Genomic DNA, 9,585 nt, shown 5'->3' on the forward strand with positions numbered 1-9,585 from the left:
ACATTTCCTTTCATTTTAAAGACAAACAACAGATTACACTACTATTATCAGTATCTATCATGTCACCAATAAAACTCACAGCTTTTAAAAAATATGACAACAAAGTTGTTCCAGAAATCCTGAAATGTCATTTATACACATCATGACTTTAAGAGCATTAGAATTCATTCTTCTGACTATAGACTCTCACAATACACAGAGGCAACTATTGGCCACCTTCTCATCTGGTCACAAAGTGGGCAGTTGCATCTCCTCACTGTGACCCCCACATCTACGGTGCTTTACGGTCTTCCCTGCCTGCACTCGTCTGCTCTTTATGGATTCATGAAAAGAAGTCAGCCATTTAAATTATTTGTTGCAGTTTTGCAAAACTGAACAATACCAATGAGAATTTTTAATTCTCCTAAGTTATCATTGTCTTTTGAAATGTGACAGGCATGTGGGCCATAAGTCTAGACCAGGCAAGTTCAAACACATCAGATGGGTAAGTTAACTACTGAAGTGTTATTTAAAGTAAATTCTAAAAATGTTTTTGACAGATTGGGCAGAGATGTAGGTCATGCAAAATATTGTAAGTTCTGTGATACTCAGTGTGTTTTGTGTATTTTTTTGTTTTTGTAATCCTATATACTTACAAGAATATAGGATCCTATATACTTTACATCTAAAAACATTTTTACATTTAATGTAAACAAATTTTTAAAAAGAAGAAGGGATACATAGGTTTCTCTAGACTTCTGAAAGGAAAAGCAGTTAAAGAAAACCTGCCCTCTCTCTGGCAATGGGCAAGGAGATACCTGATCGGTGGTGTTGCTCTTATATCAATCAGGGGCAAAGCAGACATGCAGTCCTTAGTTCATCCTAGCTTGATGCCTGTCTTGGTGGCCAGAGCTGTTTCATGCCTGAGGCACATTAAAAAAATAAAAATAGAAAAAATAAAACCTGCCCTAGGTATTACAGGACTAATCCTAGAACCTTGACTAGCCATGTGTTTTTAGCTAGAGACGCCTGCTGCATGTGGAATCTGCAAATGTTACCTCTCAGTGGTCACAGTCATGCTCACACTTCCCACTCCACCCACAACTGAGTAGAAAGAAGGCTTCTCTGTATTCCTCCTCTGTTGTCAGTACACACACAAAGGTAGAGAAAGGAACATGAGTTTTTTTTTAAAAGTCATGGTGCACAATTTCACATGCAAAAAGCCCTTGATGATGATGATGATTTAGAGGGTTTGAAGCCTGAAAAGCAAGTAGTCACTTCCTAGTAACTTAATAAATTGCCACCAGTTTTTCTAGAAACCAGCTGACTCTCCCACCTTCAATATGAACAGCGCACTCAAATCTTACCTGTTATTATTACTGAAGCTATTTCCCTCTGTCGGTTGAATACAATATGCATGTAGATTTAGAAACACCACAGCACCTACCACTTAAAAAGAAAGCTATGCATGGTTTCCACAGTAATATCGGGCTAGGCAGAAGAAAGTGATGCATCCTGGAGGCCCGTATTTCTCAGCACTGTTGTCCCAACATTTAGAAACATCCCGGCATAAAAACAGGGCTGTCGCTTTTAGAAATTTTGTTCTGGGTTTTTTTTAAACACCAAAAACAAGATTCAGCCCACAATTTAATATTGTCAATACATGTTCTTCATTATACAACTGGCACGCCAACTGTTACCTAAGCACTTCAGATTCTTCAAATCCCACACCCACACATTCTGAACTCATCTGCACCCAGAAATGAATAAAGATGAATAGCATCTTGAGGAAACAGCTTCTCCATTCTCAAATGGCAAAGCCATGGAGCAAATGCCTCGTAGAGTCTGTACGATGTCTCAGACGGATGAGGAAGAAACCTAAAGCCACCATGCTTTCAGAAAAATCACATCTTTCTATGCAACCTGCCAATCAGGGATTTAAAATGAAAAGGTGCCCCAGAAGTCCTTTCCAATATTGAGGTGCTATGATTCTCTCATAAATAAAGCACTTTTTGTTTTGTTTTGCTAAACTTAAGTTAATTGGGTTTTGGTAGGTCAGCAGACCAATTCAGCCAGCATCATTTGCTTGCATGCTGGGTAAACAGGAAACCACACTGACTGTATTTATTTTACTATCATTACATCTCTGTGGGGTGAGCTGGTAAAAAAAGTGCAAGCTGTTAAAAGCTTGATTTTTATATAGTATATTTATTTACATATATGTGCAATTATACATATATACATATGTTACATATATAACATACACACACACACACACACACACACACACATACAATACACTTAAAATAATTATTTCCCTTCATCTCAAACCATGATTTCAGGAAATCCCTAACACTTGAATGGTTTTCCAAATGTTTGTTCATAAATTAGATGTTTTCACTCCATTTATTAGTATTCATTCATTCATTCATTCATTCATTCAACAAGTAGCTATGAGTGCCTATAATGTGAAAGGCTGGTGGTGAACATCAGGTATAGTGCTACAAAAACGGGTACATTTTTGTTCAAAGAGATGTTTCACAAGGTGGCTAGAAACCCAGTCTAACCTATAATAACTTCCTATATCAGTCAGCCTAGGCTGCCATACCAGAATACCATAGACTGGGTAGAACAGGAATTTATTTCTCACAATTCTTGAGACTGGAAGTCTAAGATCAAGGACCAACTCCTCAGGTTGCAGATGGCCATGTTCTTGCTGTTTCCTCACATGGCCTTTCCGCTGTGTTTTAGGTGGAAAGAGAGGAAGCAAGCTCTTTGGTCTCTTCTTATCAGGGCACTACTACCATCATGAGGTCCCCACCCTGATGAACTCATTTAAACCCAATTACCTTTCAAAGGCCCCTCCTTCAAATACTGTCACATTAGGAGTTAGGGCTCTAACACTTCCTTAATAACAAAAGTGTTATTTCACCTATAATGTTAATTCAATAGACCTACATGTTTCCAATTCATCTCAGAATAGTGGGACGCTGGCTCCTCTGGGTCCGGCACCTGCAGTGGATAAGGGGGACAGAGTCCCGGACACCAACAGGGGAAGAGAGCTGCAGGAGCATCAGACACTTCGGTACTGAGAGTCCAGGGAGCTTAGGGCTTGGAAGAGAATGAACTAGACCCTGAGGCTCAGGTCAGCTCCTGAAGCAGAGGTGGTAAGATCTGTGCAGTGGGGCCAAAATCCATAACTGATGTGCTTGTGTAAATCAGGTATCTATATTTCAAGGGTTGCCTGCATCTTTGAAGCTTCTCAGGATCAAGTTCAATCAAGCAATCCAACAAAACACATGATAACACAAAATCAGAATGACACAGATATTCAAGCCTGGGTTTTTGCAGAGCTGCAGTTACACTGTGCTTTTAACCAGGTCTGATAGAGTAGACTGGATGCATAGCCACCTCTCAGCTGTGAACATTGACATCCACCAAGCTCAGCTTCTCAACTAGAAATAATTCGACTCTTCTAAGGCTCATCATTCCCTTAAAAACCTACATGATCAAAGCCACCCTGGAATGGAAAGAGATCAAAAAGGGGAAATTACACAAATGCAGGTACAGATTTTGACATGAACTAGACTAACACGTAGGACTGATTTCTCAGAGAATCCCTCCTCACCTCAGAGAAACAATCAACACACACCACGCAGAGGCGGCGTGTGCCCTTTCCCCATGATTCTGGACCCATGCAGGAGCAATCAATAACTTTTAGCTGGATCTCTGACATACAAACTTCCAAAATGAACGTCAAGTTCCTTGTGATGTTTTTAACAGAAGGAAGGGGAAAAACGACTCCTACATTTCTCTTCCCCCATCTACTGTTAAAATTAAAAAGGCAGGTGAGGACATTCGGGAATATTTGGGTGTGATTCAAATAAGGCTTGGTGCTGCACTAAGTGTAGGGCTCTGCCACAGCATGTAGGGCTGACAAATAATTCCAAAGCTTGTGTGATTCTTTGCAAGAGCTTTTATCTCCATGGTCCAAAGGCTCCTCACAGCACGGTATGTAGGACAAGAAATATGATGGCCATTTGGCAGAAATCTAGGGCTCAGAGAGCTTAAGGACTCTCACCTGTGGTCATACAGCTAATGGCAGAATTATATTAAAAATCAGGCATTCCAATTGTAGACCTTATCTTAATATATACACACACACACACACACACACAAATATATGTATATAATTGATATCAGAGAGGGAGAGAAAGAGAGAGGAAAACATCAATGATGACAGAGAATCATTGATTCACTGCCTCCTGCATGCCCCACATTGAGGATTGAGCTTGCAACCTGCAATTGAATGGTGACCTCCTGGTTCATAGGCTGATGCTCAACCACTGAGCCACACAGGCCAGGCTGTAGACCTTATCTTTCTACAAGCTTGGGAACCTAGGACTCCACTCTCCACTGGGGGCTGAATAGAGCCTGTGGGTGTGTTTTGCTGTTAATTGAATTAGTTCTACCATTAAACATTAGGAGCTTTCACATAGAAATCTGGATTTCTGACTGTTGGGGGGAAAAATTCAAAGGTCTGACCTGTACTGGTGCAGGCAGCAGAAACAGGGCACTGCAGCTCACTTCCCCGTGGATTTTGTGATAACCCAAATATAATCAAAGACTTTCCTGCTCCCTCCATGATCTCGTACTCAGCCACATACAATTCTGTGCTCAAATGACTTCCCTCCTCCTGGGACGCCTCTGTCTGTCCTGCCAGTTTGGTGTGTGTGTGTGTGTGTGTGTGTGTGTGTGTGTGTGTGTGTGTGTGTGATATCAATCAATTCAGTTCAAATGCCCCTGGCTCCATGAGATCAATTTCAATATCTCTGGAAAAACTAACCAGGCTTTGTTTGAGGCTCTTGAACATTTTCTTGTGCTTGTTTTACTGAACCTCTTTTCACATCACATGAGTGTATTCAATGCTGGGCACATAGTAAGCAATCAATAATATTGTGATAATTCCTAAAACAAAGACTAAATCGTATTTCTCATGTGCCAGATGCCACTCAAAACACCTTAGCATATTAACTCATTTGAGCCTCACAACTACCTATTATTATACTCATTTTACATAGAGAAAACTGAGGCATATTAAAGGTTAGGAAAATTTCCCCAAGTCACTCACTCAGCTATTAAGTGGCAGAAGAGAAATGAGAACTGAGTCTGTCTATTTCTGAATAGATGGGTGGATGAACAGTTGGGTGGAAGGGAAGGAAAGAAGGAGAGAGAAAGAGAAAGATTGAGGAACAGATGAACCACCAGGAATGGGGAACGGCAAACCAAATGGAGAGAGATGTGAAGGAGCACTTTCTATTATAGAAACTTCAAGTCTTTTGGCGAGGTGGGGCCAGGGCTCTGTGATGGTAAATTTTAACAACAAACTCTTGGTGGGGGGAGGGGTGAAGGGGGAGCACTTCTCTGAAGTGTCTGATGGTTTCTGTGGTGTAAATCAGCTATCATAGCTGATTTCAAGCTACCAGAGTTGGAAAGAAGACTCATGAACAATCACCTGTGCTAACCAGCTGTAACACATCAGGCCACAGGATATGCCAAGGAAAATGACAGATGAAGTGACAGGCAGGACCAGGTGAGGAAGGACCTATTAAATCATACCATGGGGTTAATCCTCCTCTATGCAACCAGGAGTCATTTAGAAGTTGTTAATAGGGAGTGACATGATTTATGGTTATAAAGAGTTAGACACAGGATGGATACACAGTCAACATTTTAGAAACCCCTATTCCTCTTTCCTACATCTTTCCTGAGTAACAACGATTGCTGCAAGAAAGTTTATCAATGGTTCCATTTCTTCCCTACTCTATCTCTTTACCTGTCAGGTATTTTCCCCTCCACCTCCCCACTCCCAACACCTTATTCTAGGCTCCCACATGTGCTCCAGGTGTCTTAGACCCTCAGGATCATAGTGTCCACTTATCATTGTAGCACCTGTGGCATGTAAGGGCTGGGCGGCCTAAGCAAAGAAGTGGGTCTGAACCAGCTTAAACACAGAAGCCACCATATGAGTATAAATAAAACAATGCCAGACACATCTTTGACATTACAGAGCATAGAGCTTGAATGGGCTTTAGGAACCATTTAGCTTCCAATCATCCTCTTGCTGGGGGAGAGGCAATCAATTTAACCAGCCCAAAGCCATCAAGCTGGTTAGAACCAAAGCCTGGAATTAGAACCAGGTCGCCTGGTTCCCAAAGACTCTACATGCACATAAAGAGTGTGTTCTTAGATCTGGCCTCCCCGCTGCCGCATCAAAAGCTTTCTTAAAAGATCTTTTTCTTCTATTGAGCAGGTTCCACTTCACCAATTAGAACAGACAGAAACATGATGATATCTGGGAGCTGGGGCATCCTGTCATCCTCCCCCAACACAGTATTATTGATGAAATCACAGCCCCAACGATTTCATCAACAACACAAATCAGGTATTCTCATATCCTGTAATGATGTCACAGCAATATGTATGCTCATCCCTCCTTCAAAATGATGTAGCCTTTGGTCCCACCATTAGATCTGGACAATATGAGCCATCTGTTTAGGAAAAACTGCATGGCCACAGTGCCCTCCCTATCCCTCAAGGCCTTATTGTCCAATTTAAGAATTCTCTAGATCTTGGTCTTTTTCATCCATCTGCCTGTACCGAGGCAAGTTCCTGATAACGAGGAAGTGGGTAGAGAAAGGAAGCAAACCTTTAAAAGCCATTGTGGACCCTCTGTTTTTAAAAAGCTTGGTAGAGAGAAAGTTACAACTTTTGGCTGAAATGCAATATAGTCTGATAGTTGAACTTCACTACAGGTGAAATTGGCCAAGTTTACAGGGCATCTGGCCAAGGGGGCCACTTGGAAACTGAAATGCAGGTCAATGTTCACCCAGCCAGAAGCCGGAGCCTGCTGCCCCGATGAAGCCCATTTTCCAGTTCTTACAAAGGCACCCCATAAGCTGGCTGTGGTCCTGACATGTGTCCCTCTTTCAGCTAAAGCTATTCTTCACTTCCAATGCCAGTCAGTATCCACAACCATCATCTGTATGAACAGGGCAGAGAAATCCAATTCCTTGGGCCAGAGAAGTGAAAACTGGTCAGGTGAGAAAGATCCCAGAGAGGGACAAGCTGCTAAGAGGACTTATGTCACAGTTTTCCCCGTCCAATTCACACTTGCTGTTTCAGGGTAACAACTGGGATCCCTTTCATTCTCAAAAATACTCCAGTTGTAGATAGTAAATTAGACGGTCACCCCAGTCCAGGGGCCTTGGGGTGGCAGACCTCCAAAAACCTTTCAGTAGAATTCAAGGGATCCATAAACTCAAATGGAAAACTGTCACAAATTTGTTTGTGAGCCATGAGTGACAATTTAGCATTTCATTGTATGATGAATGCAGGCCACAAACCTCAAATGGCAGTAGCAGCCCCAACGATTTCATTAACAAATCAGATATTTTCATATTATAGCACAGTTCCTGCAATGATCTCATAGCAGTATGGATGCTCATTCCTTCTTCAAAGTGATGGTAGCCAGTGGTCCCAAATTAGATCTTGTTATAAAGACATGAATAGGTCACATTGTTTTATATATTCGATATCATTATCTCAATAAAATTTGTACTACAATCTTCTATATTACATTTCATGCGTTTAAACACATCATTCTGGCTAGCCTCAGCCTGTCAGACCATCAGAGGGCACCAAGACATAAACAGGATTAAGAGCCCTGGACCTGGTGATTGAGAAGCCACGTTAACAAGGGACAGGGGAATGTGAGTGAGAGACAGCATCCCCTAGCTGAGGAGGCAGCCTGCCTTTGAGTTATCTAGACCACGGGGAATTATTTAGCAACGTTATGTTCTTTATACACACCTCTTCTTCTTTATCACTCCTATTAGCCTTATTTATCTTCTCTTATTTTTATGCCTTTCTTATCTTTCAATTTCAGCTTACTCTCAAACACCTCTTCATTTTCCTGTGCCAATCACTGGTTTCTCTTCCTTTGGGTGGTTTGTTTTCCCTGATTGCCTGCCTGTCTCATCCCTCCCCGTTTCCTCTAACGCCCATCCCCAGCTGCTTCTCCAGTTACCTCCCTGGACCCTCTTGACCTGGTTGGCGATCAGCCATCCTCTTTCATGAGTTTTATAGCAGATACTTTGGGCACCAAGTGTCTATACTATCCCTTCCAATAGAGAAGGGTATTAATTTTGTTTCTAGACTCACCACCCGAATAAACAACTATGAAACATTATGACAGGAGGCCACATAACTTTGTAAACTCAAGTTTGAATATAACTTGTAGAAAGGATGGAAAACATTTCTTCTTGATAATTCCTGATGATCAGTCATGTAGGGGAGGTCAGCAGACTGGCTGGGTTATTCTCATTGCGTAAATTCTCAGTCTAGCAGAAGGAAGCACACTGCTTAGTCACTGCTAACAGGGTGAGCCCTCTGTAGCAGGAATGCTCTTCTAAAGCAGAACTGAGGTTAGAAGATTAGAGGAAAGGCCAGTGTGACTTCATGACCTTTGTGTTTTAGCTTTGGACAAATATACAAATGCACTGTACCTTCTCCCTGCCCCCACCAGGGAGATATTTGCCCTTAAATAGCCATCTCTCCCAGCTAGGTACTGAATACTTAAATGCAGACTGGAAATTCTATCAATGACCCAAGAAAGGAAGTAAGAAGGAAAGGAAGAATGGAAGGAAGAAAGAACAGAAGGAAGAAAAGAAATACAGAAAAAGGGGAAAGAAGGAAAAAGAAAGGGAGGGAGGGAAGGAAGAAGGAAGAAAGGAAGGAAGGAAGGAAGGAAGGAAGGAAGGAAGGAAGGAAGGAAAGGAAGGGAAGGAAGGAAAGAAAGGGAGAAAAAAGCAAACCAATCTGCATTTGAAAGCATACTTAGTTTAATCAAGTGTTACTCCATGTGTGAGAATCACTCACAATATTTTATTTTTTATATTTGTTTTCATTTTATTTGTAATAAAAGGGACAAAGCCTTTTATAAAACCTGAAGTGTAGGAACACTTGCATTGGACTAGTGTTAACATAAAAAGCAGCTCAGAGAGCTTAGGATAAAATAAAACCGTAACTTTTATAAACTGTGCTGATGTGTTCATTTATCCTCTTGAAGAAAAATGTTTTTTATCAATGTGGTTCTTTTTAATATTTATTCATTTATATTAAATGAATTGTAGGGCCCTTACTGATAACATATTCCCATTGGGAAAATAGTATGTTCCAAGCCTTTGAACTCTTGAGAAGATTTCAGACTTTATTCTAATATTAAAAGGCATTTCAGGTGTCACAATTTGCTAAGTTTTTATAAAGCATATACAGCTATAACTAGCATATCAGATATAAGAGCTTCCATCCTGATTCCCAACCACTTGTAGAATAAAGCTCATCAAGGTGGCAATCTGCAGATAAATTTATTAATCTTATGCTATTCAAATGTAAATATAGATTAAGATGTTATATATTTATTTAGAATAAAAACCATGAACATAAAGCCTCTCAGGTTCTACTTAGTCATCTTGTTTTGTTTTGTTTTTTCCCTTTGCTAAGGTCTTCTTCAAACTGCACAGAACCTTATTATTTGGCTTTTCT

The 9,585-nt window shown here is 40.9% G+C and overlaps 1 pseudogene; it reads left to right on the top strand.

Moving 5' to 3' along the window:
* The first annotated feature begins 770 nt into the window (after nt 1–770).
* Nucleotides 771–915, top strand: LOC114228660 (small nucleolar RNA SNORA48; annotated as a pseudogene).
* The last annotated feature ends 8,670 nt before the right edge of the window (nt 916–9,585 follow it).

The sequence above is a fragment of the Eptesicus fuscus genome, chromosome 18 (assembly GCF_027574615.1).
Source record: "Eptesicus fuscus isolate TK198812 chromosome 18, DD_ASM_mEF_20220401, whole genome shotgun sequence".
Classification (NCBI taxonomy): domain Eukaryota; kingdom Metazoa; phylum Chordata; class Mammalia; order Chiroptera; family Vespertilionidae; genus Eptesicus; species Eptesicus fuscus.